Raw genomic sequence first — 14,881 nt, forward strand, 5'->3', positions numbered from 1 at the left:
TAGAGCGCTAGCCTTGAGCTGAAGAGCTGAGGGACAGCGCCCAGGCCCAGAGTTCAGGCCCCATGACCGGACCCCCCCCCAAAAAAAAGAAAAAGAAAAACAAAGAAGATATTAATATAGTATTCTAAATAAGCTTTCCTAAAGGGAGAAATCCAGGCTTCAAAGTTACTGAGAATGTCATTTCTTAGGCCAGGTGGTAAGTGTGTATTCATTTTATTATTTGTCTATAAATAACACACCTATATCCAAGATTCTCATTTGCCTATAGTTTATAATCAATAAATATTTAAACAGCATTCTAATTTATTATGAAATATTGTTTTGGCTATCGTTTACTGGGAAAGATGATTTATATTAAACACTAAACTTAAGTGTGACAACAAAGAATAAGGGTTCTTACGCTGATAAATACAGAAATCCCTCAGACTTTTTGGTATATATTTAAATTAGCTATGTGTTATGGGAACTTTAAGGTGTGTCAGAGAATGAGTCTTTTCTCTGCTGACTGGAGGAAGGTGCTCATTTTCTGTCTGGATTGAGATTGGCACCTCTGGATAGAAATGCATGGGAGGCTAGCATTCTTTCTCCATTCTCTCAAGTGGTGTGTTCCCGTGGGCTGCTTGAACTCCTCCTCTTACTCACCTTTTGGGTGTAATCATCCTGCCTCCAGGAGTTACTGAGAGCAGGCACTTCCCTTGACTTGTGTGAAAGAGTTGGGGAAGGTGCTTTGTTCAAAGAGAAATCAGAACAAAACCGAAGGCCCAGAAATACCTCTCTCCAGACCCTGTTACTTAAACTAATAAAAATAGCTGTCAGAGATGAAATCCTGACACGACTTAAATTGCTACAAATACTAGTGGTAATTACCATTTAGTCATTCTCATGACCTTTTGCAAAGAATATGTGATGAACACTGGCTCAGCTCAGTTTCAGTAGAAGGAGAGAAAAAAAAAAGCAATGTGCCACTTCCAAAACTCTGACTTATTATAAAGAATCTGTCCTCAACCCCATAGGTAAAGACTATGGAAACTACCCAAAAAAGTCTATAACTTCTGATGGCAGAGGGCCTCAGATGGAAGGTTGGTTCTGTCACTGACACTGTGATGCTAGTAACTTTTAACCTGTCTGGATTCTCAGTTGTGTAAATTCAGAATTTTACAGCTGCCTTATCATGTGCTGTGATGATTAAATGGTTCTGTGTGATTCAGGTGGATCTTTGGCACATAGCAAATAATCAATATGATCAATGTGATTACTATTCTTTTCTAAGACCAAAAAGCTAAGCAGGTCCAAAATAAAAATTTTCATAACTATATCTTTTTATTCGCTGCTAACTACACACTCTTTTCTTTTCTTTTTTTTTGGTACTAGGATTTCACCTCAGACCCTTGCCATTCTGTACCACTTAGCCATGTCTCCCACCCACTTTACACTGGATATTTTTAAATGGAGTAGGCACATACCTGGACCTTGCTTGATACTCCAATTGTAGTCTTTCTGGTGTAGCTGTGATGACCACACCCAGTTTCTTCCATTGAGGTGGAGTCTCATAAAGTTGTTCTGTTTCTTTGGTTGTTTGTTTATTGGCTTATGTGTCCTGGCTGGCTTGGAACTTTGATCCTCCTCAGTTTCCCACACAGCTGGGATGACAAGTATATCACTGCACCCAACTATTGGTTAAGAGGTATCTTGAAAACTTTTTGCCTGGGCTCCTGATATCAGTCTGCTGAGTAGCTAAGATAGGTGAGCACACTAGTGCCTCGTTTCGCCTTAAAAGGGATAGCAGTTTCATAATTAGCCCTTATGATACATTTGAATTGTGCTCCTAAACTTCTGCAACCTTCTTGCACGCCCTCCCCCTCCCAACAGTCAAGAGAGACACAAGCAAGTGTATTTCAAAGCAATGAAAACAGTAATCCAATAGGAAACTGTCACTCTTCTATCTGTTGATCCATTTGGTCTGGCTTACACGATAATGGAATTTTCCATTGTGTTGCTGATACTGCAAATCCCTCACTCATTAGGGGATCTGGCAGTTGGCACTTCTCTTTAGAACTCTTTTTCAAAATTATTTTTCTTTCCAACCTGGCACAGAGCAGACGGGAGTGATTATCATGGCACAACATCTTTTCCACTCAGATGGGCTCTTAATGATGGCACATGAAGCTACAACCAGCCTTATGTCCAGTGGCTGAGAAGGGAAAGAGCCAGAGTCCCAGACTGGAGAGGTGGTGCCATGTGAAAAAGCATCCGCCTGAGGGAAACACCACCCAGGACAGGTAAATGGTTCCCCCAGAAATCCAACGTCATCTGACTGAATCAGGTGTAACCTTTAGATGGTTTTCCCTGACTGAATCAGATGTAACCTTCAAAATGGCACTAGTGAAATCTTTTCCAGGAAAACCACTTATTTACCCTAAAGCCAAAAGCAAACCATTTCCTTAACCCAACAGGCAAAAGTGATTGTGTAATAAATTTAGACATGTGTGGCAAATCCCTCTGTTGAATATTTTGTGCTTTTTTGTTTTCTTCCCTATTAAAAGAAGAACAAGACTTATTTGTTCATGGTTCTATTTTGATTTCAGCAAAGCCTTCTTTTTAAGAAGCTCCACACATTATCATAAATACTTAATGGCTGTGCAAACCATTTTTATTCATTGTAAGCCAGCAGAAAAACCAACGGAAGCTCCAAGAGTAAATAGAACCAAGTCATAATTCCCAATTCTCTCATTTTCCTCACTGCCTTTGCAGTGAGGATGAGCTCGCGGGTAAGACACAACAGCTGAAGCATCCAATCAACAAGCAAATTAAACATAACTGATTCTTTCATAGCTCTGAAAACATACTGAAGTCATCATAGGGGGAAAATATACACTGTGTGGGACCTACTTTCACTCGTTCACGGAGTGTTTTCCATTTTTAATTATGCATGAGTTGTGAACAAAGTGCATGACAGTCCCAAAGAACTAATCCAGCCACACAGTTTGGCTTAAGTCTGCTTTTCCCAAGAGCTCTGGTTTATTACACCCTGAGATCATATTGAAAATCTGGAGCATGGCATAGGATGTACAACATTCAATCCAAATGGATGTTGGCCAGTGCCCAGCCGGTATGGCATCCAGGCCTGGCTGAGTTCCAACTTACATGGTGCCTGAACAGCCTCAGAAAAGAAAGAAGAGGTATGTCATCATTTGTGTCTAATCCCCATTTCTGGAAGTCTTCCTGAAAGCTTATTATATGATAGACAAAGAATCATTACCATTGGCTAGATAAAGAGAACAATTTAAAAAATTCTCTAATGCTGCAGAGTAATGGTTGCTCTTTGCGTTTCTCTGACTCCTCTATTATCTCTTCTCCTTGGAAACCAAGCAGGCCTATACACTTGGTTGTAATTGTTATTGTTGTCAGTCTTAGGGCTTAAACTCCGGGCCTGAGCTCTGTCCCTGAGTTTCTTTTGCTCAAGGCTAGCACTCTACCACTTGAGCCACAATGCCACTTCTGGCTTTTTCTGAGTAGTTTATTGTGGATAAGAGTTTTGTGGACTTTCCCGCCCAGGTATGAACCACCAGCTCCCTGCCCTACACATATTTTAACAGATTACAGTTCACCTGACAAAAACTTTATCATGCAGAAATAATAACAATAATAATAATAAGGAAATCCTGCAAGTTTATTAACCAAGACATATACATTAGTGTTTCCTAAACAAAACTCACCAATTGTACAGCCCAAGAGTCAAGGGCTGAACCAACTCAGTTTCAGGGCTTTAGGATTTAAACCCAACGTCCCATGTTTTGTTTTTAGTTTTGTTTTTATGCCATTTTCATCCACCCAATACTTAAAAAACTGAAAGAAATAATCCATGACCCTCAGAACTCACAGAATTTCTTAAATATCCATTAGCTAAACATCTCATAGCCATGGGATGTGGTGTTTCCTACAAGTTTCAAGGCCAAGGGCTGTCTTGGGATTGTGAATCATCTTAGTTCTCATCTCTGTGACTGGCTTCACACGGTTGGCCAATCTCTGCCAATGCTCCCAGGGTATAAAATAGCCCTTCCCTTCTTGGAATCACTCAATGGATTCCTAGCTCTCCTAGAACCTTTAGCAAGACCTCATCTTATATCCATTGCCCTTCATAACTTTTGAGCGGAGCCTCTCTTTCAGAGATCACATTCTGGCCTGGACAGAGGTAGTAGTACCTCTCTGTAATTCCAGCACTCACCAAGCAGAGATAGCACAATCATATTTTTGAAAAAAGGTCAGACTCTAGCCTACTTCACTGTCAATCTCTTCTGCTAGAATAAAGTCCAACTGCTGACCTGAAGTGTAGATCTTTCCAGAGATCGCTCTCTTGCTTCACAATCCCACTTCTCAGACACTTGTTCTTACACTGACAGAAACAATCAAATGTACAGTGATACATATTGGTAGCCTTGTTCACGTCATGTCCTCCTCTTTTCTAGGCAGATTGCAAACTCCAGGACATCCAGGAATGTGATGGTTTTATTTCCCACTGGTGCCCACTGCCCAGGTTACACCCAGCTCTAAGGGAGACAGTCAAATAGTAGCTGAATGGCACTGTGAGGAAGTGCTGGAGTCACCCCATCCCTGATCACTGGGTGACCACAGGACCCAGTTTGCCCGATACAGTCCTTCACTGCACCTGTTGCCCTGGCATAATAATGGATAGTGCCACACTAGTCCTCTTCTGGGCTTTCTGACAAGCAGTGTGTTTCTCCTCAAACAAACTCCTCCATAATGAAAACAGAAGATCATGACCACAAAATGGCAACTTTTCAGTGTTGTTGCTATTCTGCACTCACAGTCCATGACCAACCCTCCCTCCCTTCCTCCCTTCTTCTCTTCCTTCCTTCCTTCCTGCCTTCCTTCCTCCTTTCCTTTTTTTCTTCCTTTCCTTCTTTCTTTCTGTCCTTCTTTTTTGTGCAGGTCCTGGGCTTGAACTCAGGCACTGGGTGCTATCCCTGAACTTTTGTGCTCTACCTCTTTGGGCCACATCTCCATTTCTGGCTTTTTTGGTAGTTAATTGGAGACAAGAGTCTCATGGGCTTTCCTGCCAGGTCTGGCTTTGAACATGATCCTAAGATCCTCCTGAGTAGCTTGAATTATAGGCCTGACCATTCAAAGTGCCTGGATAGATCCTGACTTTTGATACATGATTTAAGTAGCTGATTTATTTTTTAATATCACAGACCCTATTGGCTACTACATCTCAGCAAATAACATTTTGGCCTCTGTGAAGTTGAGATGAAGTAGAGTATACTTTGGGCAGGGCTTCTTGCAGCTGAAGAAACCTGGCTCCTCACCAGTATCAAACTATTGCTTAGAACTAAAAGAAACTAGAAAAAGCACCTTTGGCATCTCTCCCCCTCACCCATCAGCAGACTGTGCCAGGGAATGCCATGTTCACCAAGGACTCCACACCACACTGCCAACACCTATCTGTCCTGTATAAATCCATATTGAATTCCAACATGAACTTTGGGGAAGATCTCTTGTACACAGTAAAATAGCCCAACACACCTTATAAGTGCAGCTTTTAAAATAAAACCATGTAATTTACGTTTTGTTCAAGCAGGATTACCTCAAATAGCATTGTGATCATGAAACCCTGGGCCATTGCAATACCACATGGCTTATGTTTTGGTGTTGTTGTTTTTTTCTCTTTCTTTTTTTTTCCAGCAAAGTCCACTTTTCTTTTTTTTTTTAATTTTAATTCAAGGAAAAAAATTACAATGCAGTCTCCTCAAAGCTCTGTTTTTCCACAGCAGCAAATTAGAGAGAACTAATTTGTGGGCACCACTGTGCCCTGTCATCTGTACTTTGTCACTTTTAATTTGGACAACCCAAACTCCACAATTCCTTTCGTTTTTACTTCTCTACATAGCAGAATTTTAGCCATCACACTGGGTTTCAAAGAATCCAAAATAAAACCAGCCCACATTAAACAAAACAGCCACATCAAACCTTTCCTTTATGGATGGAGAAAAAGACTTTCAAAGTACAAAAGGAGGACTTTTTTTAAAAAAAATTTTTTGCACATCACATAGTCCTGGTAATGTTTTAAAAGGTGTACTTTTTAAAATTTAATTGTATTGTCAAGGTGATGTACAATAGGGTTACAGTTACATATGTGAGGTAATAAGTATATTTCTTGTTGAACATTGTTATCCCCTCCCTCATTTTTTTCTCCCACTTTCCCTCCCACCAGCTACCCTCCCAATTTGTAAAGTTCATTTCCAACGTATTATCTTTTGAGTATCACTATTGCATTGGTTCACTCTTTGTCCTTTGTCTCTTTAAAAGCCTTGAGATTCATTTCGTCTCTTTGTCACAGATATTTGTGCTTATATTTCTTCTAACAGATCATGCTTGAAACCTGCATGCTCTGATACCCTGCTAAAACACTGCAGCTATTCCAGAGTCTCTTAGATATGAATTGTCAAGTTGGAATGCAAACTTTTCCATGTTGTTGCTGCCATTTATATCATGAATGACATCTGGAGCTCAAGCAACAGGGACAGAGTGATGTTCTCATCCAGTATCCGGCTTTGTAATCAGGAATCTAGCTAGCCTACATCTGCGAGAAATAGGCTGATGAGATGGGTAACACCAGTGGCTCACTCCTGTAATCTCAGCTATTCAGGAGGCTCACATCTGAGGATCACCATTCAAAACCAAAAAGGGCAGAAAAGTCGATGTGATTTTTATCTCCAATGAACCAGCAAAAAGCCAAAAGTGGGAGAACATGACCATTGGGCAGTGAAGGGGTAGAGGGGGAAGTTAAGGGACAGCAGCCAGACCCTGAGTTCCAGCCCCAGTCTAGGCCTGACACCACACACACACACACACACACACACACACACACACACACACACACACCACACACACACACACACACACACACACACACACACACACACGGCTATGAATACCTAAAATCAAATACTTCCACTTGTTGTCTTTGAGAGTATGGCCAGCATGAGGCACAAGGAACCCCATAGTTACTTTCTGGCACATGCCACCCTCATTATGGAGATCCACTCTTAGAACTTAAACATTAATCAGTCTGGGCAGAAAACGACCCACTTCCAACATCTGATAGCCCTCCACAAGCCATTCCCAGGTCTTAGAATTCAGAGCAGATTCCAGGCTCCTCTTCTTCATGCTCTCAAGGATCAAAGTCTTCCTTCACTGTCGCCCAGGCTCTCTTTCGGCAATGCTTAGCACTACTGGTACCGGAAGATGGCTGTGCACTGAGCAGGCTAACCCCACAGCAAGCTGTGCCAATGCTTCAGACATCGAAATGTTGGCTTTTGAAAAATGCAAAAGGTAACAGGAGCTCAGAGCCACCACAAAGCTGCATGTCACAGCTGTTGCTGAGCCCCCATGAGCAAGCTGGGATGGCAGCCTGCCACACACAGTGTTTGTTCACAACAGCTGTCAGCTTTGTGCCACCTGTGAGCAAAGCCATCCGTGTCCCAGCAAGCCTGGGTGCCCTTGGCAAGGGGGCCACCTAGCAGAGCTGAGGGCAGCCAATGCCTCTTTACCCCATGGCAAACAGGACCAAAAGAGGTGTACACCCAAGCACCTCATCTCTTTTCCTTGGCAGCACTGGGGTTTGAATTCAGGGCCTCTCATTTGCAAGGTGAGCATTCGACCACTTGCCCCTATTTCTCAAATAAGGTCTCGAATTTCTGCCCAGGGCTGCCTCAATTATGATACTCCTCTTTACACTTCCCACAGAGCTGGGAGAACAGGCATTTATTGTGAGGTTCTGGGTATTTTTCTCAGTTGGGATGGGGTCTCGTGAACTTATTGCCCTGGGTGACCTCAAATTTCAATCCTCCTGGTCCCTACCTCCAGAATAGTGAGGATGGCAGGCATGACTCACCACACCCAGCTATAAGCTCATCTTCTATTGAAGCCAAATAGACTAGGAAAAATGAGGTACAGTCAGCTAACAGCAAATACAGGAGATATTCCTTCATGTACTTTCCTTAAAATTAAGGGAACAAAAGTCATTCTGGGGGGAAATGAAGCAGGATAACTTAAGGAAACTGAAGCCTGGTGTAAGCAACTCAGAAATATGGTATATAGAAACGTAGAAATGCTTTCTTTGCTTCAAAGAGAGGCAACTGAATGCATTCTTTCCTGAGGGATGCATTTCTCAACCAAGAATTCACAAGTGCCTGACAGGATGCCCCAAAATGCAGATAGAAGGGCTCTCCTTGGTTCAAGGATAAGGATCTGTTTTTATGGCAAGATGCATTCTTACCTGGAAACTCAGAATAACACCAGGTGTAGTTAAAGCAAAGCACCTAGTTTTGCATAACTTAAAGCCAGACCCGCTGCCTTTACCCTATAAATACCCAACAGCCCAAGGAGCTGAGTGTCTCTCTGGGTGTCTCCTTGTGTGTGTCTGCATCTGTGTGTGTCTGTGTCTTTGTGTCCCTATGAGAGCACCCATACTCTGCCCCTTCCCTTGTTTGTCTGCTTTTTTTTGTCTGTCTGTTTCATTATTTACTTAATAAAGCTCTGCCACGTTTTTTTACCATTGTGACTTGTCCAGTAATTCTTATTCTGTGATAGAAGTCAAGGACCCTAAGTGAAGAGTTCCTATATTTAAAGGAGAGCTTCACTAAACCTCACCTCTGTCTAGTGACATTATTATAGCCCACTTTGTATTGTCCTGACTCCCAGGTGAACAGAGGCCCAGGGATAGAAGAAAGTGAAGGTCACAGGTCCCTCAGGAGACCCCAGGGCCTACAGGTAAGAGCATGTATTACAAGTGATCCTATTTTTATTTTCCTCTGTTCCTTGGAGTTGGATCTCATCCAGGGCCCCCAAATCATTCAGAAATAGAGCAGACTTGCCTCTATGCGTGGCTCACTGTTCTGTTTCCTTGATGAGAAATTGGATCTCTTTTCTTGAGCCCTGGGGGACACTCTCCACCCCACCCTCAAGTTAGTCTCTGTCTTCAGGTGTAGAAGACCATGCGCCCCCCCCCCTCCACAGGAAAGAGCTCTTTTTGGAAGAGAGAATGCTTTTGTGTACACCATCCAGCTTTAGTCCACATGGTCAAGCCAATCTGGTGACCCCAGGAAAACTTCTCTCCTGTCCCTGACCACATACACAGAAGAGGAAAGTGGACTTCCCATTTGGTTCAAAGTTCACAGTATAGATACACCAATCAGGGACATTCAAGAACAGGAGAGGCTATTGTTTTTTGGGTTTTTTTGGGTCCGGTAGTGGGGCCTGAACTCTGGGCCTGGGCGCTGTCCCTCAGCTCTTCAGCTCAAGGCTAGCACTCTACGACTTGAGCCACAGCACCACTTCCGGCTTTTCTTTTCTGCTTATGTGGTGCTGAGGAATCGAACCCAGGGCCTCAAGCATGCAAGGCAAGCGCTCTACCACTGAGCCACCTTCCCAGCCCGAGGCTATTGTTTATATATTTCTGTGAAAGGTTTGACATGTATCACAGAGAATAAAACTAAATATAAACTTAGGAGGAAAAAAAAAACTTAGACGCAGTTGTGGACTCTATATTTGAACCAGTGTCAGCTAATCCCTGAATGCGAATTTTTTCTACAATCTTTACAAGAAACCAGGGTTATTATATCACAGAGAGAAGAGACATGCCCCTTTTACCCTTTTTCCAACTTCAGGGATCTCTTCAAAAACAGGCACCAGCCCTCAAGCCTCAGGTAACAAATGGTCTTTATGCAATAGCCAAGTGGGAACTCAGGTTCCAGAGCCCAGGGGCCACCTGAGCAAATGAAGCTGGAATCCCCCTGGGGGTGAGGGAGGATGAGCTGCTAGAGAGTGCCTCTCTCCCAGAGCACTGGGAAAAGAGAACTGAGAAACACACACACACACACACACACACACACACACACAGGGAGAGGGGGAGAGAGAGAGAGAGAGAGAGAGAGAGAGAGAGAGAGAGAAAGAGAAGCCTGGCTGGATTCTGCAAAACTACTTCTGGTAACAGCAGGAAGACACAGGCAGGGTTCTCCAAACAGAAATATACGTACGTATTTTGGCTAAGTCTCTGAAAGAAAGTCTATAACACAAGGAAGTTAAAAATCTCTAGAGAAAACAAAATATTCTAGGACTGTAAGCTTTAAAAATATATATCTTTCCTTCCCCTTCCATGGCTCTTGAATTGTTTAAAAACATAAACAACAACACAGAAAAGAGCCAAACCTCTTTCTAACCAACATAAGCTGAGGCGGGGGAGGGAGTGAGGAGAGGGGGGGCAGTGCATGGCAAGGAGGATCTCTCAGGCACCCAAATGAAGTGGTTTGTTGTTTGCCTCTAAGAATGAACCCTAAAGTCAACCAGAAAGAGGCAATGCAAGATAACAAGCCTGCAAAGTCACCCAAGACTCCATGGGCCTCCATAGTTAGCAGAACTTAGTAGCAATTTGCAATCTGGCAGGGGACTATTAGCACACATAAAGAAAAAAACACTTCAGTCTGAAACAGAGAGGTGACCAGGTGACACAGCTACACCACCAGCTCTACCTAAGGAAGGAGGAGGGTCCACCCACCCCCTTGATTGACACCTGAGCATCCCACAGCCAAGTTCAAGGACTTGTGTACAGGATGAAGGTCCCTGGCTGCCCCAACTCTCTCAACCGTCTCCTTACATGACCTACCTGTTCTTGAGACTTCAAGTTCACCAATTTGGCTCTCCGTGAACTTTGCCAATGGCAAGGAAATGTGCTAAAAAAAAAAAAAAGAGCCAGTGCTCTGATTGCACATTATATCCGGCATCTCATTCCCCAGTCCCTAAACAAACCTGCTAACTGCTCCATCCCTGGCAGGTACTTGGTGCCTTCCTCTGAGCCTGGCTGCATGTGAAACAGCCTGCTGAGGGTGCTGAGACAGAAGGCAGGGCTCCTCTTGGCCCTGACTCACTCTCAGTGCACCCCAAGGTTTACCAAAACACCAGACTTGAAGCAGAGATTGAGGACAACTTACCTAGTGTGGGACCACTGGGGAAAGGCCAAGCTGGTCCTCCGGCTTTTCTTCTTTCAGCTTCTTTCTTTTATTATTTGGGAGTAATCTGAAATTCACAAAAAGAGAAAGAAAAGATGAAAACTACAGCACAGAGAATACTCTTTCTGTCAGGCCATGTCAAAAAACCTGCCACCTAGTTCCCATCCCATCATGCACTCAAGTGTTCACATACACCTCTTCCAGCCTGCAAGTCAAGGAATGGATTCATAAGCACACGCTCCATTCGCACCTCAATTCCATCACATTTCACCAAAAAGGCCCAGCTCCCATTCCCACAGTCTGAATTTGTCAACATAGCTCTTTGGTACCACGCCGCTCCATGAGCTGAAGCGTGGGAAGGAAAGGACATGAAGAACAAGGCAAGGCACATCATTTCTTATTATAAGAAAGTCTTTTTTATTTATTCATTCATTCATGTATTCACAGACATTGATGGAGCCTCTCCCTCTTAGGCACTGGGGAGGTGGTACATAGAGGGTGAGGGCCTGCTCCAAAGGGAGTCTGCTTCCTACAGAATTACAATGCCTGCCGGGCACTGGTGGCTATAATCGTAGCTACTTAGGAGGCTGAGATCTAGAATCACGGTTCAAAGCCAGCCCGGACGGGAAAGTCTATGAGACTCTTATATCTCCAATAAACCACAAGAAAACTGTAAGTGGCACTGTGGCTCAAGTGGTAGAGTGCTGACCTTGAGCTGAAGAGCTGAGGGACAGCGCCCAGGCCCAGAGTTCCAGCCCCACGACCGACAAAAAAAAAAAAAAGAATTGCAATGCCTACTGCTATTGGCCATCAGTGAGAAAGGGATGCTCTATTTGGACCAGCTTGAGTTCCAGCAGCAAAGAGCTAAACCCAGCCTGGCAGGAACCAGAAAGTACAGAGACATAGAAATCTAGACCAAAGTGTGAGCAAAGCCTGGAGGAGGAGGAGACAGGGGTTGGAGGTGGGATGCCCAGAGCAGCCTGTGTCTTATCATAGATGCCACGGGAACCACTGAGGGGTGGAAAGCCACATGGGTAGATCACATAGGCATTTGCAACAACCAGAAGAATGCTGCAGATGGGGGAGATGGGTGGACAGAGAGAAAGCAAAAGCGAGGCACCCAAGGATGTATTTAAGGAGACAACTGCAGTGATTGCCAAACCTGAGGCTGACTGGAGCGAAAGGAGGAACACCATAGAGGAAACAGAGGCAGATCCCATAATACAGGACCCACAGGGCCCAGAGGACTCCCAGATTAAATGCAGAGGGGAAGGGAGGGACCATGATGAGAATAGATGTTGATCCTTTAGAAGGTCTGCACAGTTGGACACAGTGGCTCACACCTGAACTCCTAGTTACCTGAGAGATGAGATCCGGAAAATCACAGTCTGAGGTAAACTCAAGCAAATATCTCACAAGACTTCATTTCAACCAATAAAAGATGGCATGGTGGTGTGTACTTTTCATACCAGTTACATAGGACGCAGCAGAACAAAGAGGATTGTAGTCCAGGCCAACCTATACATAAAAGTAAAACCATATATACATACATACATACATATATATATATATATATATATATATATATATACATATTTGGGGGCTGAACTCAAGTGTTAGAGATAGCTAGCTAGCTATAGCTAGCAAGCATAAGGCCCTGAGCTCAAACATCAATACCACACACAAAAAAAAAACAATACACAAAGAAACTTTCTAGACATAAAAGTAATTTTCCAATCTCTTGTTTGCCCCAATAGTATTTCCTTAGACACAAATAAATGTCACAAGTCATTATCAACCTGATAACATGGCTATGAAAATGGGGCCAAGGCCAAAGACAGAGGTTCAGCCAACCCAGGGGGAGAGGGGCACCTACCATTTTCAAATATTGACATCTGTCTAGCCAGCCAGGAGTCTATTTTCCTGAAGGAAGGAAAACTTTAATCACAATTACTATTTTACTTGGGCAGGTCCTATTCCCTTTAGACACATGTTTATCACTGCAGAAGACATTAGGGAAGGAGGAAATAGGGTTTTAATCAGTGTCATTCTGCATTGGCCACAGCCCTGTCTGGCTCAGATGCTGGCCAAGGCCCTGCTACCCTGTAGCATATAAGCTTACTGCCTGAAAACAAAAAACAGCATTCCTCAGACTCTTAAATGTAAAACCCTCGTGGACCAATACACATCATGGTTACCAGAATGTTTCAAGTATAGAGTTTATTGTCATAGATGGATGGAAAGTCAGGCCGGGATTCACTATTAAGGAATGCTCAATGGGTGCAATCTAAGAGGAATTTTTCAGCTGTATCATCTACACAGACTATCATCACACAGGACATAAGAGACTGCACCTCCACACTGGGTCTTCTGCCAGCCTTAATGAACAGGTCTGCACCTTGCATATGAGGCCCTCTCCATTGCTTCAGGAAAAGCTTCCTTCCCAATGCCCTATGCCAGTAGGCTAACCTCAGTGCCGTGGACCGGACAATCTGGCAGTCCAAAGAGCAGAGCTTCCATGTCCATCAAGTATTCTGCGTGAGCCAGAAGGCCCAGCGCTGGCACCACAGCCAGCCATGGTTACATGGCCTATCCCTCCTCCTGCCCCCCTGAGCCAGACAGAGATTCTCAGTCTCCAGCCTGGTTGCCGTTTTCCCATCAGAACTGCCTTAGTCCAAGATGATTTTCCAGGTTCTGAGTCCTGTATGATCAGGCCTGCCTTGGTGTCCTCCCTTCCCCACTCTGGCCTACGACTGACAGAGAGGGCTGGCATCACATGCCCCCTTCAATTCCCTCTACAAAAGAGAAAGGGAGCAATTCTCTCCAAGGATTAAGGTGAGAGGGGCAGGAAATTTTCTTGTCTATCAATCAAAGAAGGGTGTGTAAAGAATTCCAGCTAGTGAACTCCTGCTGAAGAAACAAACCATATTCATTGTGCCAGGGATGGAACTCCATGTGCAGAGCCTCCCTGACCCTGACCCAGGCTCGTCCTCCACTTAGACCCAATGCAGACCGCCCTAATTCCCAAGTTCTATTCCCATGGATAGAACCAACTGTGAATCCAAAATACTTGTTGCGGGGGGGAAAAATGTGCCTATCCTGAATATGTACAGACATTATTTTTCTTGACATTATTCCCTGAATAATACAGTTCAACAAGTATTTGCAAGCATTTACATCTCATTTAGAGTATCCCAGAGGATGTTCATAGGGGATATGCAAATTCTTGGCCTATTTAAATGAGACTCTTGAGCACCTTGAGGATTCTGCTACCCAAAGGATCTCCTGGAACCCATGCCCAGACACCAGGGAACAAAACTGCACATACCTATTGGCCACACTGCGCATGTGCGAGCAGACAGATGGGATCTCTTCATCCTGTTCTCTGGCAGACAAAGAGTTGCCACCCCCCTGGGTAAGGCATGGCATTGTGCCAGCTGGAACAGGATCACACTGAGTCTGCACAAGTAGGAATTCTACAAATGCATTACAAGGCCAAGAGTCCTGTCACCTGAACTCACCAGCACCAGCACCAGCCCCAGCACCACCACCACCACCACCCCGCCATGTGCTGACGAGAGTTTATTATGCCTGAAGAAGGACATACTCTATAATCCTCATTCCTCACTTAACCTTGGGGTGTGGGGATAGAGTTCCCTATTCCATTCCCCTTGCCCCCTGGGGCCTTCACTAGGAGTTAACCACCGCAGATCTGCAAGTTTTGGTGCCCACAAGGTCCCAAAGTTGCTGATTTCCTTCCCCTTGCATTTATGTGACGAGTGCCAATTCATCCACAGAGCAGGAGGTATTGATTTAGTGACAGCTGTGCAGGGTCTGAGGAGACTTTAGCTCCA

General features: G+C 44.1%; 1 protein-coding gene across 1 annotated transcript in view; it reads right to left on the reverse strand.

The window, feature by feature from the left end:
• Positions 1–11,091, reverse strand: part of Elmo1 (engulfment and cell motility 1) — a 418,449-nt gene extending 407,358 nt beyond the window's left edge. Inside the window, 1 exon segment of the mRNA XM_013036055.1 lies at positions 11,010–11,091. The gene's annotated coding sequence lies outside the window, so the exon portion shown is untranslated.
• Between the last annotated feature and the right edge of the window lie 3,790 nt (positions 11,092–14,881).

The sequence above is a fragment of the Dipodomys ordii genome, unplaced genomic scaffold (assembly GCF_000151885.1).
Source record: "Dipodomys ordii isolate 6190 unplaced genomic scaffold, Dord_2.0 Scaffold245, whole genome shotgun sequence".
Classification (NCBI taxonomy): Eukaryota; Metazoa; Chordata; class Mammalia; order Rodentia; family Heteromyidae; genus Dipodomys; species Dipodomys ordii.